The sequence below is a fragment of the Gorilla gorilla genome, chromosome 1 (genome assembly GCF_029281585.2).
Source record: "Gorilla gorilla gorilla isolate KB3781 chromosome 1, NHGRI_mGorGor1-v2.1_pri, whole genome shotgun sequence".
Lineage (NCBI taxonomy): Eukaryota > Metazoa > Chordata > Mammalia > Primates > Hominidae > Gorilla > Gorilla gorilla.
The window spans coordinates 23,224,836-23,236,874 of NC_073224.2; positions in this window are offsets into that span (position 1 = coordinate 23,224,836).

A 12,039-nucleotide genomic window follows, 5' to 3' on the forward strand; every position below is an offset into this window, starting at 1 on the left:
CCCTGTGGCAGGGCAGGTTTATCTTCCTCCCCCTTTCCCTGTGCCAGCACCTACCCAGGCTAAGGAAAAAGAAGGGAGCTTGTCATGTGAGCCAGGCATGGGAAGGAGACAGCCAGGTGCATAGCGTAAGGCCATAAAGGAGATATACCAGCAGGAGGTAGGTTTTTTCAGTGTGAAAGGATGAATTGTTTTTTAGATACTTTACCCAGAGACTAAACCTTGGAAGAAACCTCTTCCTGTTTCCCTCCTCCATCCTCAAAATTGAAGACCTCCTCCCCACTCCTTTACACACACACACACACACACACACAGAGGGAGAGAGAGAGAGAGAGAGAGAGAGAGATACACACAGAGCATCCCACCCCTTATCTGGCAGCAGATAAGAACACAAAAAGCCTGAGCGTCTTACCAGCAGGAGACCTGAAACTAGACCAAGAAGACTTTGGGGGTAGTTGGAGTGAGGGAGGGAGGCTGTGTAAGCAAAAGTGTTAAAGGACAAAGAAACAGTGAGAGAATGATAATAGTAAGTTATTGCAAAATGTACTGCCCCATCGTCCCCACCCAATTCCTTTTGCTAGGAGGAGCAAAATGCTGGGTTTGGCTGTAAAGGAAGTAAAAGAAATAGTCCTTGATCTTATTTGCATTCAGTTTGAAAATCTAGGTATCAGTACACTAGCACCAAATCTAGTATTCTTTGGGCAATTTCTTTTCGTAGCTAGAGATGACACTACGAAACATATTAATGTCTATATGAATGAGCAGGGCTGTGCAGTTTAGCACTTGACTACAGTTCTCTATAAATACTGATGCCCACCAGTTGGGAACTATAGTGGTGGGTTTGTTTGTTTGTTTGTTTCGAGATGGAGTTTTGCTCTTACTGCCCAGGCTGGAGTGCAATGGTACAATCTCGGCTCACCGCAACGTCTGCCTCCCGCGTTCAAGCGATTCTCCTGCCTCAGTCTCCTGAGTAGCTGGGATTACAGGCATACACCACCATGCCCGGCTAATTTTGTATTTTTAATAGAGACAGGGTTTCTCCATGTTGCTCAGGCTGGTCTCGAACTCCTGACCTCAGGTGATCCACCCGCCTTGGCTTCCCAAAGTGCTGAGATTACAGGCATGAGCCACCACGCCCGGCCAGTGGTGGTTTTTGAAGAGCTTGTTGCTGCTAATAACTTTGCCCCCTTTTTTTGTGCCAGGGGCCATCCAATGGCTACACTCAAATGAATTCACGTTGCCTAGGTTCTTAGCAGTTTTCATGCCCCTGAAGATGTAAAAAAGTTTCAAGATCGGTAAGAACAATGTGAGATCCAGCAGATATTGGCATGCCTGTGATGCTCCAGGCACTGCACTGGGGCAGTCACTATCCCTGGCCTCTCCAGGGAGCTTACAGTCTAGTTTATTTTTGTCTGTTTGGCTGCTAGAAGACAATGTCATAGACTGGGTCACTTATAAACAACAGAAATTTATTTTCCACAGTTCTGGAGGCTGGGAAATCCTAGATCAGCGCAGTGACACATTTGGTGTCTGGTGAGGGCCCTCTTTTAGGTTGTAGAGGGCTGACTTTTCAGTGTATTCTCACACAACAGAAGGGGCAAGGCAGCTCTCTGGGTTTTTTTTTTGTAAGGGCACTAATCCCATTTATGAGGGCTCTGCCCTCATGACCTGATTACCTCCCAAAGGCCCCACTTTCTAATACCATCACCTTGAGGGTTAAGATTTTGACATGTGAATGTGAGGGGACACAACATTCAGTCTGTAGAATAGTCCAAATAGTTTTATGGAAAATTAATAATTTTATTTTTATTTATTTATTTGAGACACAGGGAGACTCTGTCACCCAGGCTGAAGGGCAGTGGAGCAATCTCGGCTCACTGCAACCTCCACCTCCGGAGTTCAAGCAATTCTCCTGCCTCAGCCTCCCAAATAACTGGGATTACAGGCACCTGTAACTACATCTGGTTAATTTTTGCATTTTTAGTAGAGACAGGGTTTCGCCATATTGGCCAGGCTGGTCTCGAACTCCTGACTTCAGGTGATCTGCCCACCTCAGCCTCCCAAAGTCCTGGGATTACAGGCATGAGCCACCGTGCCTGGCCAAATTACTGATTTTATAACAACCGCTATGCAAAAGAAACAAAGAACATGCTGAGAGCCTATGATGAGATGCTTCACCCCAGTCTGTGCGGTAGGACTGGCTTCCCCGATCAATGGTGTTGTCAGAGGTGTTTGAACCAGAGCAACTTTATCTTGAGTAGGGGCTGGGTAAAATGAGGCTGAGACCTACTGGGCTGCGTTCCCAGATGGTTAAGGCATTCTAAGTCACAGGGTGAGACAGGAGGTCAGCACAAGATACAGGTGATAAAGACCTTGCTGATAAAACAGGTTGCAGTAAATAAGCTGGCCAAAACCAAGAGGGCGACGAGAGTGACCTCTGGTTGTCGTCACTAATACACTCCCACCAGTGCCATGACAGTTTACAAATGCCATGGCAATGTCAGGAGGTTGCCCTATATCGTCTAAAAAGGGGGTCCATGAATAATCCACCCCTTGTTTAGCATATCATCAAGAAATAACCATAAAAATGGGCAACCAGCAACCCTCAGGTCTGCTCTGTCTACGGAGTAGCAATTCTTTATTCCTTCACTTTTCTAATAAACGTGCTTTCACTTTATGGACGTGCCCTGAATTCTTTCTTGTGCGAAACCCAAGAACCCTCTCTTGGGGTCTGGATCGGGACCCGTTTCCTGTAATAGTATGTCAGCTGATATCTACGAAAGAGGGAGTCAACTAGACTAGAATTGAGTAAAAAGCCTCCTTCACCCCCAGGGGAAACTATGTGGAAACCCCAAGGCAGTTGGGAGCAGGGAAGAAGGTGAGTGGGGAAGGCCAAACGAATGGAGTTGACAGAGGAGGCAGGACAGGTGGGCACCCCAGGCCAGGTAGGACAATCAGCCATGAATATCAGACTCATTCTAGGTGGGAAGCGACTGTAGGGTTGTTTGAGGGGAAGAGGGAATGGTGACTGCTTTGATTTGCATGTTCAAAAGTATAACCATTAGGTTGAAAGAGCAGGATCCCAAATGTGTAGGAGAAATCACTCACCAACTCCTTGATTCAACATTCCAGGGTTATTCCTTCTTTTCTTCTTAAAAAAAATTAGTCGAATACACGTAACTTAAAATTTACCATCTTAACCATGTTTAAGGGAACAAGTCAGTGGCATTAAGTACATTCATATTGTTGTGCAACCATCTTGCGAAATTGAAACTCTCTGCCTATTAAAAACTAACTTCTGATTCCCCACTTCCCCAGCCCCTGGTGACCACTTTCTCTCTCCTCTATGAATATGACTCCCCTAGGTACCTCATATTAGTAGAATCACACAGTATTTGCCCTTTCGTGACTGGCTTATTTCACTTCATATAATGTCCTCAAGGTTCATCCATTTTGTAGCATGCATCCGAACTTCCTTTCTTCCTAAGGCTGAATGATATTTCATTGTATGTGTGCCATGTTTTGTGTATCCATTCATCCATCAATGAACTCTTGAATTGCTTCCACCTTTTGACTATTATGAATAATGCTGCTATGGACTTGGGTGTACAGACAGACAAGGCCCTGCCTGCAATTATTTTGTAAATCTACCCTCAAAGGCTTTTTCTTGAATCCTGATTCTGGGAATTACACTATACTAAACAGTATGGGGGTTTAGAAACCTAACTATGACAGTCCCTGACACCCCAAAGAGACAGGAAAATGCCCCCCACCCCTCTCTCTGCAGCTTTCAGTGGAGTAAATAAATAAGTGGTGACTGATGTGATTAAAAAGACAGAACTAGTTAACAGGACTGGGTAAGATGCTTAGGTCAAGCCAGTAAAAGATGAAGAACCACTGGAGGGTTTTTGTTTGCTTGCTTGCTTGGTAAATTGGTTGGTTAGTTGGTTGTCTGATTTGTTAAAAAATTAAATTAAGTTAAACATAGAAGCACCTGAACTGAATTAGGCTACAGAAAAATCCCACCAGAGTCCATATGTAGGATGAATTGGAGAAGGAGGGGAAACTGGAGACAGAGGGCCTAGAGAGGAGGCTGTGGCAATAGCCCAGACAAGAAAAAATCAGGGTCTTAAATGACACCGTATCAGTGGCCATGGAAAGAAAGGACTCTTCCTTTGAGGTTAGTGCCCATTTGCGATTGGTTGACCCTGATTTCAGCAAGATCTGGTCTCTGAGCCCACAATGTGCCTCTACCTTCTGGACTGTCAGCCTCTGTCAGAGGTAGAACATTTCTTCCCCTAGGGGATCCTTCCATGAAGAAACATCTCCATCTGCTTCATCTCCTGCTTCCTTGTGACCAAATGAAATCCACCCAGGAGAGCTCTGCATCACACACCAAGGGTCTCAGGGCTGTTTCCAGCAGCAGCTTTGAAGGACAGCTTCTCCGAGCAGGAACTCCCACTGGGCGACTCAAGAAGCCTCTAGGCGACTCAGTCCCTTTAGCTATTTTTAGTGTGCCTTTTACATTCAGAAACAGGAAGCATTCTGTACAAACTCATTTTTTTTCTGCTTGCCTCAGGCAGAAAGTTTCAATCTTAAACCTTCATGCTAAATGACACAATGTTTGAGAATTTAGCTTACTTTCTTTCCTCATTGTTACCGCACTATTCATACCTCTAAGTATGCAAAGAGCTCTGAATCTTACAGTTCCGGCTCAAGCAGCAGTCAAATTGCAATGAATGAGGTCTCTAACTGTATTAAGACCATGATGTCAAGCTGGGGGTGGGGTGGGGAGGGTGTGCAAAACTATACAGTCATTGAGGGACACAAACTTTAACCTCCACCTCCACCCCAAACACACTACAAAAAGTGATGCCTTAAGCTTGAACATGAGCACCGTGTAAGAGGTCCTCACGTCCAGAGTTTGTCCTAAAAGATCTTTCTTTTCTTTCCTTTCCTTTCCTTTCTTTTCCTTTCCTTTCCTTTCTTTTCCTTTCCTTTTCTCTTTCTTTCTTTCTCTCTCTTTCTTTCTTTTTTCTTTCTTTCTTTCTTTCCTCTCTCTCTTTCTTTTCTTGTTTTTTTTTTTTTTTTTTTTTTTTTGAGATGGAGTCACACTCTGTCACCCAGGCTGGAGTGCAGTGGCATGATCTCAGCTCACTGCAACCTCCTGCTCCCGGGTTCCAGCGATTCCTCTGCCTCAGCCTCCTGAGTAGCTGGGACTACAGGCACCCGCTACCACACCTGGCTAATTTTTGTATTTTTTAAGTAGAGGCAGGGTTTCACCATATTGGCCAGGTTGGTCTTGAACTCCTGGCCTCAGGTGATCCGCCAGCCTAGGCCTCACAAAGTGCTGGGATTACAGGTGTGAACCACCACACCCGGCCATAAAATTTTATTTTTTAAAGAGCATTCTTTAGGAATAGGATATAACTAGCTTAAAAAAAATCTACTTTAACATCTTATTTGCTTGGTACTATTAAGAATTCTAGAAGAAATTGAGCCATGTGACAGTAGAAACATTAATGTTTCATGTTTCATTTACTTTTTTTTTTTTTTTTTTTTTGAGACATGCTGGAGTGCAGTTGCATGATCACAGCTCACTGCAGCCTCGATCTCCTGGGCTCAAGCCATCCACCCACCTCAGCCTCCCTAGTAGCTGGGACTACAAGCATATGCCACCATACCCAGCTGATTTTTTTTTTATTTTTCATAGACCTGAGGTTTCTCCATGTTGCCTAGGCTGGTCTCAAACTCCTGGACTCAAGCAATTGGCCAGCCTCAGCCTCCCAATCGTTTACTTTTTCTTACTTGCAGTACCCACTGCAGAAAGTCAGACTACTAACAAACGTCTATAATTGGCTAATCTCTGAAGTACTGGAAAAACATCCAGAAGAATAGGACATGAAGCTGACAACATGCTTCATGACGAATATGACATAAACTTATCCCCCCTTGCCCAGTTTTTTACTTTGAAAATTGTCAAACATATGGAAAAGTTCAATGAATAGTACACCATTCAGGGGCACCATACTTCACCTAGATTCACTAGTTGTTTATAGTTTACCAATTTTCCTTCTCTTTCTCCATCTTTCCTCCTATATATGTGATGTATGTGTGAGTATTTACAGACACACACACATTTATATTCATATATGCCAAACCATTTGAAAACAAATTGTAAGCATGATGACACTTCACCTTGTCACACGAACAGCCTTGTTGCTCACACGAAGCCTGTTGGTGGACTCTCTTCACGTGGACGCGCGTGACACATCTTAAGTGCTTTAATATGTACTCCTAAGAGCAAAAACATTGTCTTTTATAATCCCAGTGCCATTATTACACTCAAGAAACCTAACATTGATATTTTAAAGGACACTTTTTTTTAAAAAAAGGTAAAATTATGACTCGTACAGATACTAAAAAAAAAAGTTAAAGATTTATTCAATTCATTAATAATGAGGAAACTGCAAGATGCTACAGCCAGTTCAAAAGATAATCCAAAGAAGACACACATTTATTGATAAGGATACTGAAAGGAATAAGCAAACTGAGGCAAAACTGGCTGCTTCTTGTCTGTGGTCAAGGATTGTTTTGCATTGTTATCCATGATCTACAATTTACTGAGTTGTAAAATAGCTCAAAGGCCGTGAAAGGTGCAGAGCCCCTATAGGATCAAAATTAGATAACCCTGAAGGGTGGGTGGGTGGGTTCTAGACCTTTTCCTATAAAGGGCTAGATTGTAAATGTTTTTGGTTTTGCAAGCCATATGGTTTTTGTACAGATACTCAACTGTCAGTGAACATGCAAGTAATCTTAGACAATATGTGAAGGGTGAATGCTGCTGTGTGCCAATAAACTTTATTTACAAACACAGGTGGCCAGCTGGATCTGGCTCACTGGTTGTAGTTTGCCAACCCTGCTCTAAACAATGCATAATTTTCCACTGAAGCATACATTTTACCCTACAGATACAACAATAAGATGTTGTTACGGGCTGAATTGTGGCTCCCCAAAATTCCTTTGTTAAAGTCCTAACCCCTAGTACCTCTGAATGTAACTGTAGTTGGACATAGGGACATTAAAAGGGTGATTAAGGTAAAATGAGGTCATGTTGGTGGGTCCTAACCCAATATGACTGATGTCCTTATAAGAAGAGAAAATTTTAGAACTGGGCACAGTGGCTCATTCCTGTAATCTCAGCACTTTGGGAGGCTGAGGCAGAAGGATCACTTGAGCTCAGGAGTTTGAGACCAGCCTGGGCAACATAGTGAGACCCCCATCTCAAAAAAAAAAAAAAAAAGAAGAAGAAGAAGAAGAAGAAGGAGAAGGAGAAGAAAGAGAAGAAGAAGAAATAATGAAGAAAAGAGAAGGCAACTAGGACACAGATAGGCACAGAGGGAAGACCATGTGGTAACATAGAGAGAAGACGAGCATCTATAAGCCAAGGAGAGGGGCCTCAGAAGAAACCAACCCTGCCAACACACTGGCCTTGGATCTTCAGCATCCACAACTGTGAGGCAATATAATAGCCCTAGCAAACGAATGCAGATGTCTTCCAGTTTTAAAAAGATAGCTACATAATCTTGGGTCAAGTGAACAGGATGCTATTTTTCCTTCAAATTGTTTTATTAGATGCAATATTTGCAAGATACATTTCGAAGGTGGAGATAGGAGGAAGGTTTTGATGTCAAACAAGTTTAGAAACTATAGCAAACTGTAGTTCCTTCTTAGAAATCCACTACATTCTCAGTATGTGTCATGCTCCTGAGATATCCTGCAATCAGGTCTGTTTAACCTTTGCGTAACCCTGACTTTCCCAAACTTTGAATGCCCTTTCAAAAAGAGATACAATTCTGATTAATAACACCATCATTCTTGGAACACACTTTGGAAACACTAGTATGAACAAAACATGAGGCAAATATTCTAAGGATATAAAGATGCCTGTGGACTGAGCCTTGAGAACTGTGGGATTCACAAGGCTGGAAGGGAATACACGCGTTCCAGGTAGGGGCAAAGGGAAGACTCTTGTGGCCCGTCATGTGGAGTCATGATGTGGAAAGCAAGGCACAGAGGGGCCACACTGCCCAGAGCCGAGTGCTCATGTTGCTGTGTGATAGGAAGGCTGGTCCTGAAGGAAGGATCAGTGCCCCCTTGTCAAAGAGAACCTGAGGCTTTCAGTATCCAGTTGTAGAATAAGGAGTGGAATTCGGAACATCTGGCCCTTGGTGTCTTCCTTTGGGGGCCCTGGTGATCACTTCCAGCAGAACTTAATCGCCCGCAATGGGTTCCTTCTATGAGGTCTGTCAATGGGGTAAAAGCCCGGATGGTGCGCCCAATGTCAGCCCGAAGCCACCAGATGGCGCGCGGAACCCGCAATGCACGTGCGCCAGCCTCGCGTTTGTCCCCGCACTGGCCCCAGGCCTTGGGAAATGTGTCTTTCCCCAGCCTTTTTACACTTTAGGAAGCTCATCTTTGGAGAAGCATGTGAAACACCACCCTGCACAACTGTGCTCCTCCTGCCCTTCCCCTCCTGGGGACACATCAGCAGCCTTTCCTTGGTTTGAAGAGTTTCCAAGCCGAGGAGTCTCGCACGTTTGTTCTACTGGAACTCGAAGCAGGAAGCAATGAGCTTCCATTTTGTAACCCACGATCCTGGTGAAGTACAATCGTTAGGGAAAAAACATCTTAAGGATTGTGTGTTAGGGCAACCTCATTTCTGGCGTGAAAACAAGCCCCGCAAACACCCTGTTGTTACTCTGGTGTTCTGACTGCAAACACAGGGGGATGTAAGATTTTTACCTAATCCCAAACCTCGGCCCTGAAGAGTTAATGATGTTACTCATGCCACTGGGGCACGAAAGAAAGACTTGCATGTTCGGGTGGTTATGGCTTGCCCAGAGCGGTGGAATGAGCCATAAGGCTGAAGGCCAAGGGACTCGGGCCACCCATGCAGTGAAATAATCCCCCAGAAATGCGGTGCCGGGAGTGGAAATGAAAGTAAAGAGAACAGTCATTCCAGGGCATTGGCTAAACCTGACTAAACCTGACTGATCATGAAGCCTAAAGTTCTCTCGACTCCCAAAACTGCAAGTCTCAGATTTGGGATGTACTGCGTAGATACCAGGAAATGACAGAAATCAAGCAGTTGGAACACTGTTCTTGTCCAGCTCTGGGTCTTAAGCTCTGTTCTCATTTTCAGTTCCAAAAGCAATGAATAATTAATAAGGTAGTTTTTGAATGGAAAGCACATTTCAATGGATGGGTGATGATTTCCGAAGGGCCTCTGACGGTTTCTGTTTATTTCCTTCCTTCTTTCTCTTTTTGAAATAAAACCGTGGAAGTGAAGACTGAAGCAATATTCAAATATACAACAGCCTGCATGTTTGACCCATCGGAAACTTGCACCAATAATGAAAAGCAGGATCTAATATCTACCTTGGCACCTGCTGTATGCCTCACACTCTGTTCCATGTTTTTATGGAAGTAATGTCTCATTTAATCCTCACAGTCATGGCTTGGTAGTTGGCACTGGCCCAGGTTTTTAGATGAGGACCCTAGGCTCCTGTGAGGTTAAGCAGCTCACCCAAAGTCACACAACTGGTAAACTTGAGAACTAGGAATTGGAACTAGGTATATCTGATTTCAAAGCCTCAGTTCCTCTTCCTTTGCCCATGCATTTCACAGACTCATGGGACCTCATGGAGTTAGAAGGGATCTGGGAGGGCATTTAGACGAATGCTCTAAATAATGCATGAATCTCTTTTCCAGCATTCTCTGTAAGTTGAAAGCTAAACAAGTGTGAATGTGCCTGAAATCAAAAGCTGAAGCTGAAAAAGAAGTCAGAGAAAGACTTCAGAATTCAGATAGAGGGCCTAAAATACATGTAATAGATTTTGTTCCTATTTTCTCTAAAAGTGGGACAGATGTATATATTTAAGTCTGTGAGAAGGCCAACAATGCACCTAAGGAATGAGTCCAGACTGTTGTTCTCTTAGCCCAGCTCAAACGGGAATAGTTGAAGAAAAATGACTAGGAAAAGAAGGCACGTGTTGGTATCGATGGGATGCCTCTGATATCCTGAAGATATGTGCACTGTAATTCAAAGAGATTCAGAGAAATGCTACTGTTTCAGCATACACATCCTCAGGTCCTGGAGTGATAAGGTAAAAAGCTCTGCTCTCCCCCAATACTAGGGAAAGGTAACTAAGTGAGAGCAGGTGACCAGCCTCGGGCCACATAGCAAGGAGGTGGCAGAGCTAGAAATAGAACTAAGTACTGAGTGTCTTGGTTGTGCCGTGGTGCTGCTCACCCTTGCTACCTCACACATCTTCCATCATGACTGGCTCTGTGTGAATTTGGAAACTCAAAACCAGGTTTCAGTTTTCATTACATACTGGAAACTTGGCCTTGGATCACAAGAAGTTCACTATGGGGGCCGGGCATGGTGACTCACGCCTGTAATCACAGCACTTTGGGAGACCAAGGTGGGTGGATCATGAGGTCAAGAGATGGAAACCATCCTGGTGAAACCCCATCTCTACTAAAACTACAAAAATTAGCTGGGTGAGGTGGCACGCGCCTGTAGTCCCAGCTACTTGGGAGGCTGAGGCAACAGAATTGCTTGAACCCAGGAGGCAGAGGTTGCAGTGAGCCGAGATCGCGCCACTGTATTCCAGGCTGGCGACAGAGCCAAACAAAACCAAACCAAACAAAAAAAAAAATTCACTATGGTTTGTGAACCTTTCAAGCAAATGGAGCCAGGTTTCTGTCATGCGTCGACCCCCACCAGTGCCAGGAGGGATGGATGGATATGAGTGGGAATCAGGCACAATTCCATCAACGTGGTATTGACATGTCCCGGAGTGCATGCTGGCCTGGAAGGACACCTGGAAACAGCGGGGCCTCTACAAATCCCAGGTGCCGTGGAGTCTTTCAGAGCCAGTCAGGGAATAACTTGGGGAGAGAGAGAGAGAAAAGGAGGGAATGATTTAGGAGGTGTGCATATTCATTTGCAAATGAAGTTATGGAAGTTGCTAGTGAGATTTTTATTGGTAATTAAGTGATAATGCCTGTGTAAAGCTGCTAGAGTTGGAATTCCTGTAAAATACTGAAGGGACTGAGGCCCTTTTGAGAAATGTCTTATTGTTTAGCATTTTCAGAAACAATTTAGGTTTCTGTAGTATCTTATATCCTGTAACTAGTAACTCCTCAAAGCATTCTTGCGAGGCAGGTCACTGGGCTAACCTATTTGTGCACCTCCAAAGATTGTTCATTTACATGTAGAGGGTACGTTAGATGACACCTCTCTCTCTCTCTGTGACACACACACACACACACACACACACACATACACACACACACGCCAGGATAGAGGATCAAATGTCCTTCACATGGCATGGCCAGGTAGAGAGTGTTTTGTTTTGTTTTAAATCATTAAGATCCTGTATATGATTAGCTTGAGATAATCCAGTTTAATTAGTGGAATTAGAGGAATTAGGAAGGATCCAGGTATGGTGACTACTGAAAGACCTTGAAAGAATTTATGTTTGGGGCCGGGTGCGGTGGCTCATGCCTGTAATCCCAGTACTTTGGGAGGCCAAGGCATGTGGATCACTTGCGGTCAGGAGTTCGAGACCAGCCTGGGCAACATGGTGAAACCCCATCTCTACAAAAAATACAAAAAAAAAAAAAAGATTAGCCAGGTGTCGTGGCACACGCCTGTAATCCCAGCTAGTCAGGAGGCTGAGGCAGTAGACTCACTTGAACCCAGGAAGCATAGGTTGCAGTGAGTCAAGATCGTACCACTACGCTCCAGCCTGGGTGACAGAATGAGACTCCATCTCAAAAAAAAGAAAGAAAGAAAGAATTAGCATTTGAACTGCTATGACTGCTATGTAAAAAAGTAATCACTTTCTTCCCTTGCTGGCTGGCAGTGGTGGCCCCAACATCCACAAGGCTGGGAGAAAGTATCAAAGGAGAAAATCAAGAACCTGGCCCCAGTTCAAACTGGATAGTAAGCCCTTGATTAATTAATAA